Below are 13,402 nucleotides of genomic sequence, written 5' to 3' on the forward strand. Positions count from 1 at the left end.
TAGAGAGAGGAAGAAACTACCCACATGGACAAATGTAGTATTATAGTTTACAAGAAAACATATTCCAACTGATCTAATCTGGATATTTCTCAGGTCAGTACATGAAATGTACCTTGGAATCTTTTTGTAAAACCAACAAGGGTAATTCTGCTTCTGTACACATTTTTTAGAAAAACAATTCCCTCCTTATATTTGCTCCATGTTATTTACTGACATGAATCCAGTGTTTGTAGAGAGCTGTGGAATATGCTGGAACTTTCTAAATGAAATACGATAGTAATCTTTCAGCACATTGCAGGAGCATTGCATACTGGAGAAATGCTCAGCTCTGTCCTATTACTGTAGACGGGACAAAAATTATGGCATGCAGTGGTAAGGTTCTGAAATTAATCCGTTTTGCTCCTAGCAAATATAGGTTGAGAGTCAGACCTGTATTGCTTTGTCTAAGCCTCAAGGGATATTAGATGAACTATGGTGCTGCATTGTCGATACATACTCACTCCCCCTCAGCAAGTCCCCAAATTGTATAAATAACAGCAACATTTAATAAATAGGCATCATTCCCCCAACTCATCGTTGCCTAACTTCCTGCATTCTGCAGGAGACTCCCTGAAATAGCAGCAATCTCCCTCTCTCCCTCATTAGTCTACCAATCTCCCTCATTTCACCTAGCTCACATTACACTGTTACATTTTGGGGGAAAAAAAGGAATGAGAGATAGATACATTTACATTGAATCATCAGCACCATTTCCCAGCACTTTACCAAGTATAGTATAGCTCTTACTAACTGCTTTGGGGCTTATCTACATTTAGATATAAGTCATTCCTCTTAGATGAAGCAGTACACACCCATGCTTCTAGGAGCCACATTCACAAACTCTTTTCACAATCTCTCCATATATGGAACTGGACACGCCCTTTGGGTGGAGCATGCTATGCCCCCTCAATGGGGTGCTTTGCAAAATTATATTACGAACTATAATCTCCCTGAAACTAGTTTTCAAAAGTAGGCAAGTAAGCCCCAACTAGCCCCTTCAGTAAATTATAAGACTCCCCATAGAGATTCCCCATTGCATTATTATCCCACATAATATATTACCATCCACAACAACTCCATATTAATGCTAGCCTCTATATTTAATAAAAATATATATAACTTATAAATGGGTATGAATCATTAGGCTTCCAGCAAGTTGGTCAACATGCAGGAAGGTTGACTTGCAGTGCACCTGCTGAACCAATCATTAAGGTGCAATTGTGATTCTCTGTACTTTGCGCATTCGTGAATCGTACCTGTGGCATACATAAGCAAGCATCAGACTGATGCTGATGCTGTCTGATGCTGTTTTCAGGGTGTGGAGGGGTGGTGACTGCCTCTGGAAAAAAGTGAAATGATAAAGAAGTAGTAGAAGCAGCATCCTCATGCATCCCTTCTAGTACTTGAGAATTTGTAATGGGGGCATGTGGCATGCAGGGTTGTGACAGCTCCCCAGAGTTTCTTCCTGACAGCCATTTTGACGCTGGTCATACTAGAAGCAGCAGAGGATGAATGTAACAATCATGGGGTGCTGGGACAGTCATCACCAAAAAGTGACTGTGCTACTGTATGTAAAATTGTTAAATGTTTGTTACCTGTCCTCAGGGCCGGATTAACAATGGGCCTGATGGATCTACAGCTCCAGGCCCACTCTTCAAATAAGCTAATTTTGGAGATGAGGATTGGGGCTTCCCAACAAGCCTAGCCCCGCGTCGCTAGCCCCCCGGGAACCGGAAATACCGCCGGGCAAAGCTGTAACGTTTTCTCCATAAGATAACATGGGACCCGCTAATTCTGACCCCCACCTGGTTCTAACGGCTGCCAGTTCCCCCCCTGGCATCGAAGTTGATCTCATTCGAACCCAAATCGCAGGGCCTTTAATCTGATACCAGGTTGATTAATATGGGTTAATTGGTTCCAGAGATATTGCGGGTAAACCAATTTTTTATTTCTGAAATGTCATTACATGGCTGTTCATGTTCTTTGAGGGCAGATTGCTCTGGAACCAAATGGCCCAGTTTCATGGGGTCAAAGTTATTTGAAGCCCACTTAAGTTCTTCAATATCAGGCATTTCCAAACTATGGCCCTCCAGCTGTTTGAAACTAGACATCCCAGCATGCCTTGTCATAGTGTTAGCATTCTCTAATAGCAAAACAGTGGCAAGGCATGATGGGAATTGTAGTTTCACAACAGCTGGAGGGCCATAGTTTGGACATGTCTGTTCAATATGATACTGTCTCATGTAAATGGTTAAGTTGGTTAAGAAGCTATAGCCAGTTAAACAATATAGCTGGTTAAAGGCGGGTGGGGTGGTTTTCTCTCCCCTTCGCACCAGAAAATGCAGGGATTAGGCTGGTGTAAAAGGCGCCAGCCCGGGAATGTCCCTGCATGATCCTGGGACCAAATTCCCGGGTAAGTCCCTCCATTTTCTGGTGTGAAAGGGGTATTATTTTAAAGAGATGGAGCGTCCCTCATTCAGGCAGGGGATGGCGGTAGATTCGCCAGCCGCCACCCCCCGTCAGCCTTCGGAAGGGTCCCCACCACCTCGCCGCCGGTCTCCAATGTGTTACCTCCCTCCCTGCTCCCCCCTAACCCTGCCTGTCTCCCTGAAGTGGAGACGGGCAGGGATCATGTCCCCCACCGACGGGAATCTGGGACGCACGTGCGTGCGCGCCGCTCGTGCGTCCCAACCAGATGTAGCATCCACTCGCCAATGGGGGTGGTCTGGCGAGCCCCGGCGCTGGATGAGCGGTGCTACATCTGTATCTCCCTGCATTCTGTGAGTGTCGGAAACATTTGTAATATATATATATATATATATATATATATATATATATATATATATATATATATATATAAAATAGGAAAAACAGGCGTCACTCCTGGGGTCTTTCAAATAGTTAAATTTTATGGGTGAAACAAAAAATCAATGCATGCTCATCGCTGCCGAAGCAGTCGACGTTTCAATGTCACACAGACACTTTTCTCAAGACACGATGTGCATGTAAATAAGCTTATTTACATGCACATCGTGTCTTGAGAAAAGTGTCTGTGTGACATTGAAACGTCGACTGCTTCGGCAGCGATGAGCATGCATTGATTTTTTGTTTCACCCATAAAATTTAACTATTTGAAAGACCCCAGGAGTGACGCCTGTTTTTCCTATTTTACACATCATTTGGAAGGCACCCGGGGCACTTTGACATTGTTTATTGGGAGTGCCGGCTTTAAGCACCTTCGTATATATATATATATATATATATATATATATATATATATATATATATATATATATATATATATATATATAAAATTAGTGGAAAGTATTTACACAAATAGACACACCCATGAGCAGACCACCCAACCACAACCCCTGTTATGGCCACAACCCCTATTATTGTGCATAATAGGCTCTTGATTTTCAGCTTCAGGCCCATTAAGAACTTAATCTAACACTGCCTGTCATTAACCCCCCTCCCCCCCCCCCCACGCCCTGCGCAGTGTCACCCTTCTGTTCCATGACACTTTATTTCCCCAAACCCCCCTGTCATGGTGGCCTCTGACTGACCCAGCAACATAATACAGCTTGAGTTTTCAGCAGGACCTGGGGTGTTGGGAAAGATGGCTGAATTAGTTGGTAATCCTGATATAACAATATACAATAAAAAATGTGTGCCTTACCTGTAACCCCTTTGCTACTGTAGGTTTTACCCCCACTGCTTCTTGCTGCAGTTACATTTCAATAGTTATTTACAGTATAAACTCTTAAAAGGAATATGGCCAGAAGCATATTTATAATGGTTGCAGTATGCGCGGAAATTGCTGGAAAAATGGGGCAGAGCATTCTATAGCTGAGACTTCACAACGCTGCACTGATGCCAAAAGCAGCAGCAATGCAAAACTCACCATTATGGTTGCTGCGCCATTTATCTGAAAAATAGCACACGCACAGTAGGGCCCTGAGCGCTTTAGTGCTGAGGCCCTACTACACACTGTGCTGCTCCCGGCAGAGAAGAAGGGCCCTGGCTGGAGGAGGCTACACATGGGCCTCCTCCTCTCTTCATACACCCCTGTGTATGGCCCATAAAGATAAACCAGTTTTGCAATAAATGAGGATATTTCCCAGATATTTTTAATTAGAAAATGATTTGGTACTTGTGTAGTTTCACGGTGCCACCTTACGCTAGCGTAGTGTCCCTGTGACAGCACTGTGTAGTTAGCGTAGTGTCCTCGTCAGGCAGCATAGTCACTGTACTGTCCCCGCGAGCTGCAGCTCTGTCCCTGGCATCCCTGGCAAGCCTAGTGAGCGCCTCTTACACAGCGCCGGCAACCCTGCCCGTGTCCTCTTCAGGGAGATGGTCAGGGTTAGGGGTTCGGTACGTGCGTCTCGTGCACAAAGGGGAGTGTGGACGCAAGTGGGTCTCATTCACAATAAAGGACGCATTTGCCAGTGCTCCATGTTACATACTGGCAAATTTAAAACCCCCTCTATCCATGTCATCCCGAAGCGTGGCAAGGGTACGCGGTACGCGTCCTCCCGACCTGTTCATACCCCCACTTAGCACGTCAGTATGGAGTTGATATTGGTGAGCGTAGCGAGCCACCAAGGCCGAAGCATGGTGAGCCCCGCAAGGCGACGCGGAAACACGGATCAAGTAATCCATGTCCCCTCACAAGGGTCGCCACGCTTGGGGCTCATTTTAGGCATCTGCTCACCACGCTTCGGGCTCGCCACACTTTATAAAATCAACTCCATGCCGACGTGGATAGTGAAGGTATGAACAGGTCGGGAGGACACGTACCGTGGCCGCTCGCTGCGCTCGCCATGCTTTGGGCTGAAATGGATAATAAGCGGTGACAGAACGCTGACTGACTATGCTAACTGCGTAACGCTGCCTGACTATGCTAACTACGTAAGCAGTTAGCCATGAAAGTACTGACTACGCTGGCTGCGGAATTATGGCGCTGATGCTGACGGGGACACTGACTACGCTGACTACACTGGCTGCGGGAACACGACTCTAATGCTGATAGGAACGCTACACTGACTATGTAAGTAGCGCCATGAAACTACACAATTACCAATGATTTCAGTGAAAAGTGGAATGCGTTATATTTGAACATTTTCACATCAATAAGTTTTTATTGAAAATTTTCATAGAAATAGGGTACAGAAAAAAGAAGTAGGGAACCAAAAAACATGGGGGGGGGGGGGGTCACACAGGGTCCAGCAATATACATAAAAATGTAAATAAGCATGTCAGACAATGGGCCAGATGCACTAATCTTCAAAAGTGATACATTGGAGAGTGATAAACAACCAACCAATCAGCTCCTGTCTGACATTTTTCAAACACAGTCTGTGACATGGCAGGTAGAAGCTAATTGGTTGGCTGTTTATCACTCTCCATTTTATCACTGTTGAAGCTTAGTGCATCTGGCCCACTATTTGGAGCAGGATCATCATAGATTAAACAGTTCGGTTTAAGTATCACCTGGGGTAGTGGTAGCTGTTGGAGAGGTACAGTAGTATTTTTCTCATTGAGACTAAATTGTAGAGGGCTTACTCGAGAGGGGTCAGGTAAATACTGAGCTCCTTCGCCCTCAGTGACATATGGGTGCTAGTATGACCATTGGGCTATTGGTGAGGATGGTGAACAGGTGTAGGGTCTGAATTCCATTTCCTTAATAAAGTGAAAATGAGTTTTATGGATCACTTTCAGTATCAGGGGGGACCCGCCTGTTTCCAAACTTGGGCTAGGGCAGCTATTAGTATATGACCCAAAACATAACGTTTGTGGTTAGGGATGGAAACAGGGATGACATTCAGTAAGGCCAGGGAGGGAGATTGGGAGAGCTGAAGAGCGAGTACAACATTAAGTAGATCAAAGACATCTGCCCAATATTTAGTCAGAACTGGGCAGGTCCAGAACAAATGAAATATGTTGCCCACCTCCCCGCATAGGCACCAACAGAATTTGGAGCATGTGGGCCAGAATGTGTGCAACCTGTCTGCAGTGGTGCAGCTAGGTGCCACGGTGCCCGGTGCTGTTTCGAGAAGCAATCCCCTATGAAGCATAGGCTGCAGCAGCAGGGATTCCCCCAGCAGCAGGGATGTCAAGAGCCCAGGTCAGTCCCGGAGAGGAGAGTATTTGTGGCCAGATGAGGTGTTGGCAGGAAGGAAGCCTGGGATGAGTGGCTGCCAGTGCCTGGAGTCCAGAGTGGGCCTCTGCGGGCACCGCGAAAATCGAGGTCCCAGCTTGAGCCGGTGGACCAGGCCCCGATCTGTGTGTGCAGCCTCCCGGGGCCTGTAGCCAGCTCCCCCCGTGGCTCTGATGGCACCCTCAAGCATCGGATGTGGGGGGATGGTGGGCAGCAATCAACGGTGGTGTGTGGGAGCAGGTCACCTCAGGTTCCGTGGTACTACAGGTCCCGGCTCCCATGACGGACCAGGCTGCGACTTCCGGGAGGGGGCACTCGCCGTCCCCAACACCGCCAAGGGTACCCATGCTTACCGGGGGGGGGGGAGCATGCTGCACGGCTCTGGCGCCGTTTGATGTGTCGGCGCCCGGAGCTCGTGCTCCGCCCAGCTCCGCCCTCCCTAAGCATTTGCACATAGCGTATGATGAGAGGTGAACTTGACATTTTCATAGCTGATGACTTTCTAATTTTAGGGTATAGACAGTCACTGACTGGTGGATTGGGTGTGGTAGGATATAGTATGGTGTGGCGATAAAAGGTGGCATGCTGGTGATTTGGACGTGTAAGGGGGTCACTGTTTTACAAAAAAAATTCCTGTGCCACACGATTTTTTAAATATGTGTCCTGTGTTCTCTAGAATGCCTAGTACCTGCAAGAATAGACTAGAGAGGAATTTAAATTGAGGTGATAAAGTGATAACGAAGCTATCGTCCACTATATTTGCTTATTGCTGTCAGAAAATTGTCAATCAGTTTGTACCCCCCCCCCCCCCCACAAAGGTCAGCAGTTACCAACAAACTTGTCACAAATTATCTAGGGAAGTGGTTAACATAAGCTATGCAATATAAGTTAACAGGGTGCATGAGAGAATGTGACCACAATAAGACTAATGAGTATATTGTTTATTAGATTAATTTTTTAATTAGTCTTATTGTGGTCACATTCTCTCACTCATGCACCCTGTTTTAACCTATATTGCATAGCTTATGTTAATCACTTCCCTAGATGATTAGTGACTGGTGTGTTGGTAGCTGCTCACCTTTAAAAGCACAGTCTGCTGTGAGCTTTAGACCAGATAGCTTGCCTGAAATCAAACATTAATGTGATAGCTATGTGTATTGTAGCCATTTTGAGCGATAGTGTTAGGACCTGCAGAAAAGTGGAGTCCCGTGAAGTGCAAAAGTTTTATTGGGGTCAACAGCGTTTCGGGCCGGGGCCATCATCAGGACACGCATAGTGATGAATACAAAACAAACTCAAATACTCACGGTACCATGGCTCAGGTGCCGTCCGTCCTCCCGAGTGCGCTGGACCTCCGGTGATGTCAGCGGAAGTGACGCGCTGCTACTGACGGAGGCCCGGGCGGTGGCGAGCAAGCACTGGAAAAAAGTGTCAAAGTGAAAAAACCTGGAGTGACACTTTCTTAACTTTTATATAGTTGCCATGACCTGAAGAAATTGCTTATTAAAAAGCAATGAAACATTGTCCGTAAGGATGGCCTAAGAGTGTGTTTCTTTGCCAAGACGCCTGGAGTGCTGCATTTCCCCCCCTTGTCTTCTATTCTACTATTGGAGCGGGCACCCGGCGCAGCAACACAGATACAGGGAGAGCCGGATCCCCCCTACAAAATTATATATATATATATATATATATTAATATATGTATATGTATATATACAATACAAAATTCCCAGATGTGCGCTAGTGTTAGAAATACAAGTAGGTCGCTTATAACACTTAGCCTCCTACTAGTGAGGCTACTTCAATCAAACACCACCACAATAGTGTTATCGAGCGCCCTTATTTCTCTATTAGTCTTTCCTTACTCTCAAACATCCATAGACCAATATTTTTAATTATAAAACATTTATTAAAAAATTACACTTTTCAAAAACAAATTTACACTGTTGTTCCTTGTCACAGGATTTTCTTACAAAGTGGATGTAAATAAAAGCCCAACGCGTTTCGTCTCACAATGAGACTTCATCAGGGGTGCTTTACAAAAAATCTACAAAAGTAGAACAAATTGGTAAACATTCAATATGACAATAGGAAAGACATAACAATATTGACAATTTTGATTCAACAGGTTATTCTTAAAGGACAGACGAAATATTTTTTGGAGGATTCTTTTGGTAAGTGGAGGGTTTAGTAGTTATTCATTTCACCACAAGATTGAAGGAACAGATTTTTCTTTATTACAAGATTGGGAGGAAACTGGGGGGAGGAAACCCCCACCAAGAGAGCTAAATTTATTATATTTGTATGTTTGATCAATATGACGTACCTTCTTAAGACTTTATAGGATTTTTACTATTTCCTGAATGGTTTAATTTCAATTTTTTAATATGCAGAGTTTTAAAAACTTAAGACTTAAGAAGGTACGTCATATTGATCAAACATACAAATATAATAAATTTAGCTCTCTTGGTGGGGGTTTCCTCTCTCCTCCTCCCCCCAGTTTCCTCCCAATCTGGTATTAAAGAAAAATCTGTTCCTTCAATCTTGTGGTGAAATGAATAACTACTAAACCCTCCACTTACCAAAAGAATCCTCCAAAAAATCTTTCGTCTGTCCTTTAAGAATAACCTGTTAAATCAAAATTGTCAATATTGTTATGTCTTTCCTATTGTCATATTGAATGTTTACCAATTTGTTCTACTTTTGTAGATTTTTTGTAAAGCACCCCTGATGAAGTCTCATTGTGAGACGAAACGCGTCGGGCTTTTATTTACATCCACTTTGTAATAAAATCCTGTGACAAGGAACAACAGTGTAAATTTGTTTTTTAAAAGTGTAAATTTTTAATAAATGTTTTATAATTGAAAATATTGGTCTATGGATGTTTGAGAGTAAGGAAAGACTAATAGAGAAATAAGGGCGCTCGATAACACTATTGTGGTGGTGAAATATATATATATATATATATATATATATATATAAAAGCACAGATCAGTCTGGCACTTGCCGTGAGCATATGCAACTGCCCGGGTGCCTTCTCGAGGAATGGATAGTGGACGGTACAAAACATGCAGAGGAACTCCAAGGACTTGTGAAATCAGGCAAACTTTTTAGTGGTTATCCAATGTTTCGGGGTCAACGAACCCCTTTTTCAAGGTGTACCAAAACATAGTGTAAAAAACATACCTTAATTAGTAGTGAAGGATCATGGGGTGGGCGGGCGGCGTGTGACGTACGTTCCGGGTCATGTGACCACTGTGTGTCGCTGTGCTTCTTCCCCGTTACCAGGGTGACGCTACAGCATTCAGAGCTGTCTGTTCTTAGCGTCTGTGTTGCTAAGCAACTCATGCTGAAAGCGCCGCGTCCCAGGAGGGGGAGTGCTCTTGTATTCTGTACCATTCCCAGTTTTACCCCTGATGAAGTCGTTGTGACGAAATGCGTTGGGTACTTTTTACAATAAAAAGATTATTCATCACAAACCAACTGTGTATAATTATTTTACACACGTAAATAATCTCCAGAATGAGTTTTTATCTGATTACCAACTGAGTGGTACATTTTATTTACTAGGTTGCGCACTCCAATCATATCTTTGGTTATATATATATAATATTGAAGTAAGAGACGTCACTCCAGGTACTTGAAAAAAACTGTAGTTTTACTGTGGTCTCCCTGCCTTTCACAATCCATCCGGCTCTGTGCGGTATTAGCTGGTGGAGTCCAAATTTGCCAGAGGCAGCGAGCCCCTGATGAGTTCAATAGGGGGAGAGGGAAGGTGGGCGGCGGACAGGGAGGACGACAGAAGCACAGCGAGAGCATGGCGTATCCAAAACAGGATTCGCTGCCGTACAGTTGAATACCTGCCTATATCTGTCCCACATCTAGTAACCCATTAAGTTCTATGGAGAATTAATACAAGCAGGAATTATGCTAACTGGTGCAGCTAATTGCATTTCCCTAAATTTGCCTTTTGTCAAAGCCCACTTTTACACGCTAAAATCATAGCTTAATGAATTCCCCCCAAATGTGTTATACATAGTATGGTAGAATTGTTAAATGTCACATTTCCTCTTAGATCACCACAAACATCCCCAGGCTCATGTTTAGAAAGAATCAGTCTGTTTACTGGTGCGTAGAACACTCTTTCCTTCACCCTTGTTAATCTGTTGCTCAGGAAGACCTGAAGGAGGGGGCAGTTTGTAACATTTCTGTAGGCAGGCTTTCGTTATTAGAAGTGTGGAGTTTTTCTCACTGGAACATTCACCCAATTACATATTTTAAGTTAAATAAAGAAAACTCGGTACTTGTGTAATAGCATGGCGCCCACTATGCTATTTGCTTAGTGAGCTATTCTGCATAGTGAAATCGCATTGCATCGCATGGCAGTTTTTTGTGCTGTGTGATTATTGCAATTTGATGCGATCTCACTAGTAAATTTATTCAATGCACCCTGACCGGCGATCGTATAGCATCGCATGGCACGTTTACATGCCGTGAGATGGGATATAATGCGATTTCACTAGTTAATGTATTCATTGCACCATTACCGCCCATCGCATCGCATCCACCACAAAATCGAATGCGATGCGTGCGTTGCAATTTTGCACAACACCCCCAATGTACATGTGTATGTGATGCAATGGGATTTAGGACACCCCCACTATCCACACCAGCCCGAAGCATGGCGAGCGGACTCCCGACCTTTTCATACCTCCACTATCCACGCCGGCGCGGAGTTGATTTTATATAGTGGGGTGAGCGCAGCGAGCCACCCAGCCCGAAGTGTGTCGAAGACACGGAATACATGTAAAGTAATCTGCGTCCCCTCACGGGGCTCACTGGGTTCGCCACACTTTACATTGAAATGCTTTATCATCATCCATAGTCTTCCTGCAGGTAGGACTCTAAATGCTGGTGTGCCGTGCCTCTTTGGCGCTTGTTGCGCCACTTGCAGGAGCCCCAAAGGCGCTCAATGTTCTGAGTGTGAACACCTGTGTCTGGGGCCACAAAGTTACATAGTAGGTGAGGCTGAATAAAGACTTGCGTCCATCTAGTTCAAACTATGTTTATAGTAGCTAATCCCTTGTTGTATAGTATGTTCTGATATTTTAAAGGCAGATTGTTACTTATTCATACCCGTGGATGTTTTTAACCAATAAATGTTTATCCAACCTTATTTTAAACGTATTTATAGTGTCTGCCGTTCTGACTGTAAAGAAATTTTTTCTTCTAGATGAACAAAATCTTTTTTCTTCTAATCTAAACTTGTGCTGTCTCGTCCTAGATTCCTGTCTAGCAGAAAAAAGGGCGCTTGACAGTTCCTTATATTGGCCCCTGATATACTTGTACATGTTGAGCATGTCCCCCCTTAAACGTCTCTTCTCTAGTGTAAATAGTCCCAGCTTGCTTAATCTCTCCTCGTAGCTTAAAGTCTCCATTCCCCTAATAAGCTTAGTTGCTCTTCTTTGGATTTTTTCTAATTCTATGATGTCCTTTTTATAGTGTGAGGCCCAGAATTGTACTCCGTATTTGAGGTGCGGTCTAACCAATGATTTGTACAGAGGCATAATTACTTTTGAATCCCTAGTTTCCATGCCCCTTTTAATACATGCTAGAGTTTTATTGGCCTTTTTAGTTGCTATATTACATTACTGAATTACCCAATTCATCCCCGCTTAGGTTATAACTAGCACACTGGTTATGTCTCCTAAGGTGCATGACCTTGCATTTGTCCACATTGAACCTCATCTTCCACTTTTTTGCCCACTCGTCTAGATTGTCAAGATCATTTTGAAGCGTGGTGACATCTTCTGATGATTTAATAACTCTGCTCAATTTTGTTTCGTCCGCAAAGATGGATACATTGCTGAGTAATTCTATCCCAATATCGTTAATAAAAATGTTAAACAAAATGGGCCCTAGAAACGAACCCTGTGGCACTCCACTTAGTACTGGTATCATATTAGATACGGCACTGTTCACAACCTCTTTGTTCTCTATTACACAGCCAGTTCCCTACCCATCTGCAGATATTTGCCCCTAATTCCAGGTCCTCCATTTTATTTATCAACCTCTTGTGTGGTACGGTGTCGAAGGCTTTAGCGAAATCTAGGAAAATCACATCTAGAGCATTTCCATTATCAAGGTTTTTGCTAACCTCTTCATAGAAACCAAGTAGATTAGTTTGGCATGAACGATTTTTCACGAACCCATGCTGGTTATAACTGAGTAAACTATGAAGGTCTAAATATTCCTGGATCCCATCTCTAAAAAATCCTTCAAATAGTTTACCCACTATTGATGTTAAACTAACAGGTCTGTAATTAGCGGTATCCTCCTTTTTTCCTTTTTTGAATAATGGCACAACCTCTGCTATTCTCCAGTCTTTTGGTACCTTTCCTGATGATAGTGAATTATTGAAGATATAATGTCAGGGCTGGGCAACACCGGCCCTCCAGATGTTGATGAACTACACATCCCAGCATGCCTTGCATCAGTTTCAGCATGGCCACATAGCAAAACTAATGCAAAGCATCCTGGGATGTGTAGTTCATTAACATCTGGAGGGCCGGTGTTGCCCAGCACCGTATAATGTAGAGGGGAAGCTAATTCCTCCCCTAATTCCATTAGTACCCTAGGATGAATCCCATCTGGCCCAGGTGATTTATTTGTTTTGATTTTGCTGAGCCTCAATATTATTTCCTCGGTAGAGAAATCAATATTGAGGTCTGGCTTGTTCATCCCATTTGTGGTATGTGTGTGTTCCACAGTCTGCTCTCTCTTAGTAAACACTGATGAGAAGAACTAATTTAACAGTTCTGCTTTTCCCTTATCCTCCGTAAAACTTTTTCCAGTGATATTGGTTAGTGGGCCTATGTTGTCCTTAATTATACGTTTACTATTTATGTATTTGAAAAACTTCTTGGGGTTAGTTTTGCTTTCAGTGTCTATTCGCTCTTCATATTCCCTTTTAGCTACTTTGATTGCCCCTTTGCAAATTTTGTTTGATTCTTTGTAATTGGTGAACACCTCCTCATTTAAGTTATTTTTATATCATTTAAATGCTCTTGTTTTCTTGTTGATTGCTGACCGAACTTTTTTGTCCAACCATGGTGGCTTTTTTTTATTGAATTTACCCTTATTTACTTTAGGAATGTATTTAATAGTTAATGATTCAAGTACATTTTTTAGAGTATCCCAC

This window comes from Crinia signifera, chromosome 3 (genome assembly GCF_055691185.1).
Source record: "Crinia signifera chromosome 3, ASM5569118v1, whole genome shotgun sequence".
NCBI lineage: Eukaryota > Metazoa > Chordata > Amphibia > Anura > Myobatrachidae > Crinia > Crinia signifera.